Source organism: Triticum aestivum, chromosome 2A (genome assembly GCF_018294505.1).
Source record: "Triticum aestivum cultivar Chinese Spring chromosome 2A, IWGSC CS RefSeq v2.1, whole genome shotgun sequence".
NCBI lineage: Eukaryota > Viridiplantae > Streptophyta > Magnoliopsida > Poales > Poaceae > Triticum > Triticum aestivum.
The window spans coordinates 659,184,024-659,198,222 of NC_057797.1; positions in this window are offsets into that span (position 1 = coordinate 659,184,024).

Sequence of the window (14,199 nt, forward strand, 5' to 3'; positions counted from 1 at the left end):
GAGTGCTTGGACTGCAGCTAAGCCTCCGAGTGAGAGGGTTGCTCTTCACTCGGTAGGATTTTTGTAACTTAGGCGAGCACAGGGCTACAGCTAAGCCTCCGAGTGAAAGTCTGGCTTACCACTCGGTAGGATTTTGATAACTTAGGCGAGTGCTTGGACTGCAGCTAAGCCCCCGAGTGAGAGGTTCGCTCTTCACTCGGTAGGATTTTTATAACTTAGGCGAGTGCTTGGACTGCAGCTAAGCCCCCCGAGTGAGAGGCTTGCTCTTCACTCGGTAGGATTTTGATAACTTAGGCAAAACGGATTCGCAGCTAAGCCTCCGAGTGGGAGTCTGGCTCACCACTCGGTAGGATTTTTACAAACTTAGGCGAAACGGATTCGCGCCTAAGTCACCCACTGAGGGGGAATTTTATTGGACAAAAATAAAAAGTGACAGAAATTATGGAGGAACTATGACACTATTATTTTGAGGTCCATGAACTACAGAAGTACTTTATTGCAACTCATCCGAGTGATAAAACTTAAGTATAAAATGGGCGGAGTAGTTCCGCGTTCCAAGCTCGGGGCTCGTCGATACTATGCTCGACGTTGTAAAGACGGTACGCCCCGTTGTGGAGAACCTTGGTGATGATGAAGGGACCTTCCCAAGAAGGAGCAAGCTTGTGTGGTTTGTGCTAATCCACTCGGAGAACTAAATCTCCTTCCTGGAAGGCTCGACCTCTCACATTTCTGGCGTGGAAACGACGCAAATCTTGTTGGTAGATGGTCGACCGGATCAGAGCCATCTCCCTTTCTTCCTCTAAAAGGTCGACTGCGTCCTGCCGCGCTTGTTCAGCCTCTGCTTCGTTGTAGATTTCAACTCGAGGAGCATTGTGGAGAAGATCACTCGGCAAGACTGCTTCAGCTCCGTAGACCAAGAAGAATGGAGTTCTTCCGGTCGACCGATTAGGTGTGGTCCGCAGCCCCCAAAGTACTGAGGGAAGTTCGTCGACCCAAGCTCCAGCCGCGTGTTTGAGATCACGCATCAGTCGGGGCTTCAATCCCTTAAGAATCAGTCCATTAGCTCGCTCTGCTTGTCCATTCGACTGCGGATGGGCGACTGAAGCGTAGTCGACCCGTGTGCCTTGGGAGTTGCAGAAATCTCTGAATTCCTCCGAGTCAAAGTTCGACCCATTATCCGTAATGATGCTGTGTGGGACTCCATATCTGAATATTAGTTCCCCGATGAAGCTAACAGCAGTACCGGTGTCAAGGTTCTTGATTGGTTTAGCCTCGATCCACTTGGTGAACTTGTCGACTGCCACCAGTACATGCGTGAAGCCACTTTGTCCTGTTCTCAAAGGACCGACCATGTCCAGTCCCCATACTGCGAAAGGCCAGACGAGTGGGATGGTCTTCAAAGCTGACGCAGGCTTGTGCGACATATTCGAGTAGAACTGACATCCCTCGCACTTATCCACTATCTCTTTTGCCATCTCATTCGCCTTTGGCCAGTAAAATCTGGCTCGGTATGCTTTGGCCACGATGGTCCGAGAGGACGCATGATGACCACAGGTCCCCGAGTGGATATCATTGAGGATGAGTCGACCTTCTTCTGGTGTTATGCACTTCTGACCAACTCCAGTCGCGCTTTCTCTGTATAATTTTCCTTTGATTATGGTAAAGGCCTTAGATCGACGGACGATCTGTCGAGCCTCTTCCTCATCCTTCGGAAGCTCTTTTCTCAGGATATACGCGACATATGGAACTGTCCAGTCGGGAATGACCACCAAGACCTCCATGATCAAGTCGACCACCGCTGGGACTTCGACCTCAGTCGGATCTGTGGCACTCTTGGGCTGTGGAGTTTCTTCGGTGAAAGGATATTCTTTGACTGACGGAGTGTGTATATGCTCCAAGAACACACCACTCGGAATGGCTTCTCTCTTGGAACCTATCTTTGCTAGATCATCAGCTGCTTGATTTTTCAGTCGGGGTATATGATGGAGCTCCAACCCCTCGAACTTCTTTTCCAGCTTCCTCACTGCACTGCAGTATCCAGTCATGGCTGGGCTTCTCACGTCCCACTCTTTCATCACCTGGTTGACCACTAAATCCGAGTCGCCATAGACCATCAGGCGACGGACGCCGAGTGAAATGGCCATGCGCAACCCATATAAAAGGGCCTCATATTCTGCCTCATTGTTGGAGGAATCAAAGTGAATCTGGAGCACATATCTGAGCTTAGCTCCTCTGGGAGAAACCAGGACAACCCCAGCACCGGAACCATTCAACATCTTAGAGCCATCAAAGAACATGGTCCAATGCTCCGAGTGAACTTCAGTCGACTGCTGTTGTTCAATCCACTCGGCGAGGAAATCTGCTATTGCCTGGGACTTAATGGCTTTCTTTGCCTCAAACTTGATATCAAGGGGAAGAAGTTCAATCGCCCATTTGGCCACTCGACCAATTGCATCTCTGTTGTGCAAAATCTCTGATAGTGGAGCGTTGCTGACGACTGTGATGGAATGATCAGAAAAATAATGAGCAACCTTCTTTGTGGTCATGTATATTCCATACACAAGCTTCTGATAATGAGGATATCTCTGCTTGGATTGAGTCAAGACTTCAGACAAATAATACACTGGGCGCTGAACTTTGAGAGCTTTTCCTTCTTCTTCCCGCTCGACCGTAAGCACAGTACTGATGACTTGTCCTGTGGCTGCGATATAGAGCAACAAAGGCTCTTTGCTGATTGGAGCAGCAAGCACCGGCTGGGTGGAGAGCAGAGCTTTTAGCTCGGCAAACGCTGCATCAGCTTCTGGAGTCCACTCGAACTTGTCTGTCTTCTTCATCAGTCGGTAAAGAGGCAATGCCTTTTCACCGAGTCGTGAGATGAATCGACTTAATGCGGCCAAGCATCCAGTAAGCTTCTGGACATCGTGCACTCGCACAGGGCGTTTCATTCGGAGAATAGTGCCAATCTTCTCTGGGTTAGCGTCGATTCCCCGTTCGGAAACGAGAAAACCGAGTAACTTGCCACCAGGAACTCCAAATGTGCACTTTGATGGATTGAGCTTGATATCATATCTTCTGAGGTTGGCAAATGTTTCGGTGAGATCAGCGAGCAGGTCGGAACCTTTTCGTGACTTGACAATGATATCATCCATATATGCTTCCACATTCCGACTGATTTGAGTGAGTAGACACTTCTGAATCATTCGCATAAATGTGGCTCCGGCATTCTTGAGGCCGAATGGCATGGTAATATAGCAGAAGCACCCGAATGGAGTGATGAAAGCTATTTTTACCTCGTCGGGTCCGTACAGACGGATCTGGTGGTACCCGGAATAGGCATCTAGAAAAGACAGCCTCTCGCATCCCGCGGTCGAGTCAACAATTTGATCTATGCGAGGGAGAGGAAAATGATCTTTCGGGCAAGCCCGGTTGATGTGCTTGAAATCAATGCACATTCGGAGCGACTTGTCCTTCTTAGGAACCATGACGACATTAGCGAGCCACTCGGAGTGGTATATCTCTCGGATAAATCCTGCCGCCAACAGTCGAGCCACTTCCTCACCAATGGCTTTTCTCTTCTGGACGGCGGACCACCGAAGATGCTCTTTGACTGGTTTTGCAGACGAGTCGACTCTTAGGCGATGCTCAGCCAGTCCCCTGGGAACACCTGGCATGTCAGCGGGCTTCCATGCAAAAATGTCCCAGTTCTCACGGAGGAACTGGATGAGCGCTTCTTCCTATTTAGGGTCGAGTGTTGTGGAGATGCGGGTCGGAGCTGCATCGGGGTCGGTCGGGTGAATGTGAACAGGCTTCGTCTCACCGGACGACTGAAATGCAGACTCTGTGGCGGGTTTCTTTGATCGCATCAAGTCACTCGGATCTGCGTTTTGCTTGTATTCCTCGAACTCGACCGCTGTCACCTGGGAATCAGCAATCTTTGAGCCCTTCTGAAAGCACTCTTCTGCCTTTTTCCGATCACCGGTGACAGTGATCACTCCTTTGGGGCCGGGCATCTTCAATTTGAGGTACACGTAACATGGTCGAGCCATGAACCGTGCGTAAGCTGGCCTCCCCAAAATGGCATGATATGCACTATGAAAATCCACGACCTCAAACGTCAACTTTTCTTTGCGAAAATGTTTCGAATCACCAAACACCACGTCCAAAGCTATTTGGCCGAGTGACTCGGCTTTCTTCCCTGGTATAACTCCGTGAAAGCTCATGTTACTAGTGCTCAGTCGGGACATCGGAATGCCCATTCCTTTCAGTGTGTCTGCATACAACAAATTCAGCCCGCTTCCACCGTCCATCAGCACTTTTGTAAGTCGAGTGCCTTCGACAACTGGATCGACCACCAAAGCTTGCCTCCCAGGGGTGGCAATATGAGTCGGGTGATCAGATTGGTCGAATGTGATGGGTATTTGAGACCATTTCAGATAACTTGCTTTTGCTGGGGCAACCATGTTCACCTCTCGGTTAATGACTTTCAGTCGACTCCTGATTTCCACATCTGCAAAGATCATCAGAGTGGAGTTGATATGCGGATATCCTTCCTCACTGTCCTCCTTGTCTTCGGCCTTGTCCGACTCCTTCTCCTTGTCCTTAGACTGTTTTCCCTGAAACTGCTGGATCAGGAGTCGACATTGGCGAGTGGTGTGCTTCGGGTAGATGATATTCCCCTCTTCGTCTTTCTTCGTGTGGATGTGGCATGGCATATCCATTACGTCGTTCCCTTCTTTATCCTTTACCTTCTTGGGGTTCCAGGATCCTTTTGGTTTCCCCTTAAACTTTCCCTGAGTCACGGCCAGAGCCTCTCCAGGAGCTGCCGGTTCAGCCTTCCGCTTCTGTTTCCGACTGGTGTTTCCTTTTTCCGACTGACTCGGCTTGTGCTTGCCGCTTCGGAGTCGGTCTTCTTCTTCGCCGTTGGCGTACTTGGTAGCAATCTCCATCATCCGACTCAAGGTCATGTCACCGGTTCGACCAAACTTCAAACTCAATTCTCTATTCTTGATGCCATCTTTGAAGGCGCAGACTGCCTGATGATCAGACACATTCTCCACAGTGTGGTGCAAAGTGATCCACCTCTGAATATACTCTCTGAGAGTCTCATTAGTCTTCTGCACGCAGACTTGCAACTCCGTCAGTCCAGCTGGTCGCTTGCAAGTTCCTTCAAACGTTCTGATGAACACTCGGGACAAATCTTCCCAAGTGTAAATGCTGCTAGGCGGTAATTGAGTTAACCATGCCTTGGCAGAACCTTCCAGCATGAGGGGTAAATGCTTCATGGCCACCTCGTCGTTCCCACCACCAATCTGAACTGCCACTCGGTAGTCCTCAAGCCAAGTTTCAGGCTTAGACTCACCAGTGAACTTGCTGACTCCTGTTGCCAACCTGAAATTGGGAGGGATAACTGCGGCTCTGATAGCTCTGCTGAAACATTCAGGACCAGAAACATGCACTCGACTGCTTGTGGGTGTATCTCTGTCGAGTCCGCCTCGATGGGCTCTGTTCCGGTCGACCAAACCTTGCACGATAATGGATCGCGCGTCGAAGCCTGGTTCTCTCGGGTCGACTGGAACCCTTCGCCCTGTACTGTACTGACGCCTGTCATCTTGCTGCCGAGGAGCGTAAGACCCACCCCTCGGAGGGGAATTGGGCACTCGACGCCTATCATCTCGGTCGAGTCGGTCGCCATATTGATCTCGCCGATTCTCGCGCCCTTCACGCCGCGGAGGCGATCTGGGGCTGTGAGCCGACTGAACCGTATTCGCAGTGACGGATCGATTGTGAATTCTGTTGCGCGACTGAGACACGGCTGAATTCTGGTCTCCTGCTGCCCGGAGCAGATCCCTGATCTGCAGCAAACCTCTGCCAGCTTCCGACTGCGAAGGCTGGATGGACTCTGCTATACGGGTTGCAGCTGCTAAATTCTGGATTGGGGTTCGATATACCTGAGTCGGCGGGAAGAGTTGACGTCGACTGGTGTCGGGAACTCGTTGCCGCGCGCGCTCGTCGAGTGCTCGCTGAAGATTCTCCAGTCGAGTGCGTTCGGCCAAATTGGCCAGACGTGCCTCCTCCAAGGCACGAGCCTCAGGGGTTTCTCCTGCGATGGGAGTACGCAGAGCATCCACGTTCCTGCGGCGAAGTTCCTCTCTTTGCAGAGAGTCGAGTGGCTCGGGCTGGTACTCTTCGTGGCCTCGTGCGGGGTCGCCTCCGTCACCTGCTCCACCATCACGGGTGAAGCCAGGGGGACTGCGGGGCCCATCGACCATCAAGATTTCCGCCGCTGGATCACTGCTACCGCACTCGGATGCAGTCCCTACGGAGCCAGTCGACAGATCGAACAAGCCGTAGAGAGATTCGTCGGGCTCGATTGCTGCAACTTGGGTGGTGGCCGATTGGCGAGCCACCGCGTGCCTCACCCATCGTTGAAGCCTCGACCGGCCCGAGCGCTTGCGCTGGCGGGAGACCGGGAGGGTGGACGATGGAGGAGCCGTCCGATACGGGGTCGACGGTTGCTCAGCAGAACGCCGCGGACACATGCGCGAAAATGCGTCGCACCGCGGATGGGGAGCGCATCAACGTCGAGTGGAGCCTCCTGGAGCCAGGCGGAGTCGTCGGCGATGAAGGTGAGAGTGCCGAGACAGATCTCTCGACCTTCGACCAAAACTCCAGCAGACACCATGATGAAAGTACTCGGAAGAATCGCAACTTCTCCACAAAATCGCTAAAACACCTGCCCCACGGTGGGTGCCAACTGTCGTGGTTCTAAGCCTGACAGTAGAGTGGGGGGTAGGTATGGAGAGGCAAGGTCCTAGCTATGGAGAGGTTGTAAACACAAGGGATGTACGAGTTCAGGCCCTTCTCGGAAGAAGTAACAGCCCTACGTCTCAGAGCCCGGAGGCGGTCGAGTGGATTATGAATATATGAGTTACAGGGTGCCGAACCCCTCTACCTGTGGAGGGGGGTGGCTTATATAGAGTGCGCCAGGACCCCAGCCAGCCCACGTAGGAGAGGGTTTAAGGTGAGTTAAGTCTGGGGCGTTACTGGTAACGCCCCACATAAAGTGTCTTTACTATCATAAAGCCTACTTAATTACAGGCCGTTGCAGTGCAGAGTGCCTCTTGACCTCCTGGTGGTCGAGTGAGTCTTCGTGGTCGAGTCCTTCAAGTCAGTGGAGTGAGTCCCTCGTTGGTCGACTGGAAGGCGACCTCTTCTAAGGGTGTCCTTGGGTAAGGTACTTAGATCAGGTTCATGACCCTACCCTAGGTACATGACCCCATCAGCGCGCCAGGAGAGTCCTACTCCCTCTGGGAGTAGGATCCCCCCCCCAATCCTAGTTGGAATAGGATTCGCGGAGGGGGAAAAGAGACAGGGGGGGCCGGCCACCTCTCCTAGTCCTAATAAGACTAGGGGGGGAGGGGGGCGTGCAGCCCATCTTGGGCAGCCCCTTCTCTTTTCCACTACGGCCCACTATGGCCCATATAGCTCCCGGGGGGGTTCCGGTAACCTCCCGGTACTCCGGTAAAATCCTGATTTCACCCGGAACACTTCCGATATCCAAACATAGGCTTCCAATATATCAATCTTTATGTCTCGACCATTTCGAGACTCCTCGTCATGTCCGTGATCACATCCGGGACTCCGAACAACCTTTGGTACATCAAAATGCATAAACTCATAATATAACTGTCATTGTAACCTTAAGCGTGCGGACCCTACGGGTTCGAGAACAATGTAGACATGACCGAGACACGTCTCCGGTCAATAACCAATAGCGGGACCTGGATGCCCATATTGGCTCCTACATATTCTACGAAGATCTTTATCAATCAGACCGCATAACAACATACGTTGTTCCCTTTGTCATCGGTATGTTACTTTCCCGAGATTCGATCGTCGGTATCCCATACCTAGTTCAATCTCGTTGCCGGCAAGTCTCTTTACTCGTTCCGTAATACATCATCCGCAACTAACTCGTTTAGTTGCAATGCTTGCAAGGCTTAAGTGATGTGCATTACCGAGAGGGCCCAGAGATACCTCTCCAACAATCGGAGTGACAAAACCTAATCTCGAAATACGCCAACCCAACATGTACCTTTGGAGACACCTGTAGTACTCCTTTATAATCACCCAGTTACATTGTGACGTTTGGTAGTACCCGAAGTGTTCCTCCGGTAAACGGGAGTTGCATAATCTCATAGTTACAGGAACATGTATAAGTCATGAAGAAAGCAATAGCAACATACTAAACGATCGGGTGCTAAGCTAATGGAATGGGTCATGTCAATCAGATCATTCTCTTAATGATGTGATCCCGTTAATCAAATAACAACTCATTGTTCATGGTTAGGAAACATAACCATCTTTGATTAACGAGCTAGTCAAGTAGAGGCATACTAGTGACACTTTGTTTGTCTATGTATTCACACATGTATTATGTTTCCGGTTAATACAATTCTAGCATGAATAATAAACATTTATCATGATTATAAGGAAACAAATAATAACTTTATTATTGCCTCTAGGGCATATTTCCTTCAGTCTCCCACTTGCACTAGAGTCAATAATCTAGATTACACCGTGATGATTCTAACACCCATGGAGCCTTGGTGCTGATCATGTTTTGCTCGTGGAAGAGGCTTAGTCAATGGGTCTGCAACATTCAGATCCGTATGTATCTTGCAAATCTCTATGTCTCCCACCTGGACTAGATCCCGGATGGAATTGAAGCGTCTCTTGATGTGCTTGGTTCTCTTGTGAAATCTGGATTCCTTTGCCAAGGCAATTGCACCAGTATTGTCACAAAAGATTTTCATTGGACCCGATGCACTAGGTATGACACCTAGATCGGATATGAACTCCTTCATCCAGACTCCTTTATTTGATGCTTCCGAAGCAGCTATGTACTCCGCTTCACATGTAGATCCCGCTACAACGCTTTGTTTAGAACTGCACCAACTTACAGCTCCACCGTTTAATGTAAACACGTATCCGGTTTGCGATTTAGAATCGTCCAGATCAGTGTCAAAGCTTGCATCAACGTAACCTTTTACGATGAGCTCTTTGTCACCTCCATATACGAGAAGCATATCCTTAGTCCTTTTCAGGTATTTCAGGATGTTCTTGACCGCTGTCCAGTGATCCACTCCTGGATTACTTTGGTACCTCCCTGCTAGACTTATAGCAAGGCACACATCAGGTCTGGTACACAGCATTGCATACATGATAGATCCTATCGTTGATGCATAGGGAACATCTTTCATATTCTCTCTATCTTCTGCAGTGGTCGGGCATTGAGTCTTACTCAACTTCACACCTTGTAACACGGGCAAGAATCCTTTCTTTGCTTGATCCATTTTGAACTTCTTCAAAATTTTGTCAAGGTATGTTGTTTGTGAAAGTCCAATTAAGCGTTTTGATCTATATCTATAGATCCTGATGCCTAATATGTAAGCAGCTTCACCGAGGTCTTTCATTGAAAAACTCTTATTCAAGTATCCCTTTATGCTATCCAGAAATTCTATATTATTTCCAATTAATAATATGTCATCCACATATAATATCAGAAATGCTACAGAGCTCCCACTCACTTTCTTGTAAATACAACCTTCTCCAAAAGTCTGTACAAAACCAAATGCTTTGATCACACTATCAAAACATTTATTCCAACTCCGAGAGGCTTGCACCAGTCCATAAATGGATCGCTGGAGCTTGCACACTTTGTTAGCTCCCTTTGGATCGACAAAACCTTCTGGATGCATCATATACAACTCTTCTTCCAGAAATCCATTCAGGAATGCAGTTTTGACATCCATCTACCAAATTTCATAATCATAAAATGCGGCAATTGCTAACATGCTTCAGACAGACTTAAGCATCGCTACGGGTGAGAAGGTCTCATCGTAGTCAATCCCTTGAACTTGCCGAAAACCTTTCGCGACAAGTCGAGCTTTGTAGACAGTAATATTACCGTCAGCGTCAGCCTTCTTCTTGAAGATCCATTTATTCTCAATTGCTTGCCGATCATCGGGCAAGTCAACCAAAGTCCATACTTTGTTATCATACATGGATCCCATCTCAGATTTCATGGCTTCAAGCCACTTTGCGGAATCTGGGCTCACCATCGCTTCTTCATAGTTCATAGGTTCATCATGATCTAGCATCATGACTTCCAGAACGGGATTACCGTACCACTCTGGCGCGGATCTTACTCTGGTTGATCTACGAGGTTCAATAGTATCTTGTTCTGAAGTTTCATGATCATTATCATTAACTTCCTCACTAACTGGTGTAGGTGTCACAGAAACAGTTTTCTGTGATGTACTACTTTCCAATAAGGGAGCAGGTACAGTTACCTCATCAAGTTCTACTTTCCTCCCACTCACTTCTTTCGAGAGAAACTCCTTCTCCAGAAAGTTTCCGAATTTAGCAACAAAAGTCTTGCCTTCGGATCTGTGATAGAAGGTGTATCCAATAGTTTCCTTTGGATATCCTATGAAGACACATTTCTCCGATTTGGGTTTGAGCTTATCAGGTTGAGGCTTTTTCACATAAGCATCGCAGCCCCAAACTTTTAGAAATGACAACTTTGGTTTCTTGCCAAACCACAGTTCATAAGGCGTCATCTCAACGGATTTTGATGGTGCCCTATTTAACGTGAATGCGGCCGTCTCTAGAGCGTATCCCCAAAACGATAGCGGTAGATCAGTAAGAGACATCATAGATCGCACCATATCCAGTAAAGTACGATTACGACGTTCGGACACACCATTGCGCTGAGGTGTTCCGGGTGGCGTGAGTTGCGAAACTGTTCCACAATTTTTCAAATGTACACCAAACTCGTAACTCAAATATTCTCCTCCACGATCAGATCGTAGAAACTTTATTTTCTTGTTACGATGATTTTCAACTTCACTCTGAAATTCCTTGAACTTTTCAAATGTTTCAGACTTATGTTTCATTAAGTAGATATACCCATATCAACTTAAATCATCTGTGAAGGTGAGAAAATAACGATATCTGCCACGAGCCTCAATATTCATCGGGCCACATACATCTGTATGTATGATTTCCAACAAATCTGTTGCTCTCTCCATAGTACCGGAGAACGGTGTTTTGGTCATCTTGCCCATGAGGCACGGTTCGCAAGTACCAAGTGATTCATAATCAAGTGGTTCCAAAAGTCCATCAGTATGGAGTTTCTTCATGCGCTTTACACCGATATGACCTAAACGGCAGTGCCACAAATAAGTTGCACTCTCATTATCAACTCTGCATCTTTTGGCTTCAACATTATGAATATGTGTGTTACTACTATCGAGATTCAACAAGAATAGACCACTCTTCAAGGGTGCATGACCATAAAAGATATTACTCATATAAATAGAACAACCATTATTCTCTGATTTAAATGAATAACCGTCTCGCATCAAACAAGATCCAGATATAATGTTAATGCTTAACGCTGGCACCAAATAACAATTATTTAGGTCTAATACTAATCCCGAAGGTAGATGTAGAGGTAGCGTGCCGACTGCGATCACATCGACTTTGGAACCGTTTCCCACGCGCATCGTCACCTCGTCCTTAACAAATCTTCGCTTGATCCATAGTCCATGTTTCGAGTTGCAAATATTAGCAACAGAACCAATATCAAATACCTAGGTGCTACTTCGAGCATTAGTAAGGTACACATCAATAACATGTATATCACATATACCTTTGTTCACCTTGCCATCCTTCTTATCCGCCAAATACTTGGGGCAGTTCCGCTTCCAGTGACCAGTCTGCTTGCAACAGAAGCACTCAGTTTCAGGCTTAGGTCCAGGTTTGGGTTTCTTCTCTTGAGTAGCAACTTGCTTGCCGTTCTTCTTGAAGTTCCCCTTCTTCTTCCCTTTGCCCTTTTTCTTGGAACTAGTGGTCTTGTTGACCATCAACACTGTTGGGGAACGTTGCAGAAAACAAAAATTTTCCTACGGTTTCACCAAGATCCATCTATGAGTTCATCTAGCAATGAGTGATCGGATGCATCTACATACCTTTGTAGATCGCGAGCGGAAGCGTTCAAAGAACGGGGATGAGGTAGTCGAACACGACGTGATCCAAATCACCAGAGATCCTAGCACCGAACGGACGGCACCTCCGCGTTCAACACACATACGGTCAGCGTAACGTCTCCTTCTTCTTGATCCAGCAAGAGGGAAGGAGAGGTTGACGAAGATGGCTCCAGCAGCAGCACGACGGCGTGGTGGTGATGGAGCTGCAGTACTCCGTCAGGGCTTCGCCAAGCGCTATGGAGGAGGAGTTGGAGAGGGAGAAGGAGGCAACCAAAGGCATAGATGAAAAAGCCCTCCTTCCCCCACTATATATAGGAGGGCCTAGGGGGGGCGCCGGCCCTAGGAGATCCAATCTCATAGGGGGGCGGCGGCCAAGGGAGGTTTCCCTCCCCCCCAAGGCACCTAGGGGTGCCTTCCACTTGTGGGACTCTTCCCCTTTGGAAACCCTAGGCGCATGGGCCCCTTGGGGCTGGTGCCCTTGGCCCATGTAGGCCAAGGCGCACCCCCCTACAGCCCATATGGCCCCCGGGGCAGGTGGACCCACCCGGTGGACCCCCGGGACCCTTCCGGTGGTCCCGGTACAATACCGGTGACCCCGAAACTTGTCCCGATGGCCGAAATAGGACTTCCCATATATAATTCTTTACCTCCGGACCATTCTGGAACTCCTCGTGACGTCCGGGATCTCATCCGGGACTCCAAACAACATTCGGGTTACTGCATATACATATCCCTACAACCCTAGCGTCACCGAACCTTAAGTGTGTAGACCCTACGGGTTCGGGAGATATGTAGACATGACCGAGACGACTCTCTGGTCAATAACCAACAGCGGGATCTGGATACCCATGTTGTCTCCCACATACTCCACGATGATCTCATCGGATGAACCACGATGTCGAGGATTCAAGCAACCCCGTATACAATTCCCTTTGTCAATCGATATGTTACTTGCCCGAGATTCGATCGTCGGTATCCCAATACCTCGTTCAATCTCGTTACCGGCAAGTCACTTTACTCGTACCGTAATGCATGATCCCGTGACCAGACACTTGGTCACTTTGAGCTCATTATGATGATGCATTACCGAGTGGGCCCAGTGATACCTCTCCGTCATACGGAGTGACAAATCCCAGTCTTGATCTGTGTCAACCCAACAGACACTTTCGGAGATACCCGTAGTCTACCTTTATAGTCACCCAGTTATGTTGTGACGTTTGGTGTACCCAAAGCACTCCTACGGTATCCGGGAGTTACACGATCTCATGGTCTAAGGAAAAGATACTTTGACATTGGAAAAACTCTAGCAAACGAACTATACGATCTTTAAGCTATGTTTAGGATTGGGTCTTGTCCATCACATCATTCTCCTAATGATGTGATCTCGTTATCAATGACATCCAATGTCCATAGTCAGGAAACCATGACTATCTGTTGATCAACAAGCTAGTCAACTAGAGGCTTACTAGGGACATGTTGGTGTCTGTTATTCACACATGTATTACGATTTCCGGATAACACAATTATAGCATGAATAAAGAAAATTATCATGAACAAGGAAATATAATAATAATGCTTTTATTATTGCCTCTAGGGCATATTTCCAACAGTCTCCCACTTGCACTAGAGTCAATAATCTAGTTACATTGTGATGAATTGAACACCCATGGAATTCTGGTGTTGATCATGTTTTGCCCTAGGGAGAGGTTTAGTCAACGGAGCTGCTACATTCAGGCCCGTATGCACTTTACAAATCTCTATGTCTCCATCTTGAACATTTTCACGAATGGAGTTGAAGCGACGCTTGATGTGCCTTGTCTTCTTGTGAAACCTGGGCTCCTTGGCAAGTGCAATAGCTCCAGTGTTGTCACAGAAGAGTTTGATTGGCCCCGACGCATTGGGTATGACTCCTAGGTCGGTGATGAACTCCTTCACCCATATTGCTTCATGTGCTGCCTCCGAGGCTGCCATGTACTCCGCTTCACATGTAGATCCCGCCACGACGCTCTGCTTGCAACTGCACCAGCTTACTGCCCCACCATTCAAAATATACACGTATCCGGTCTGTGACTTAGAGTTATCCAGATCTGTGTCGAAGCAAGCGTCGACATAACCCTTTATGACAAGCTCTTCGTCACCTCCA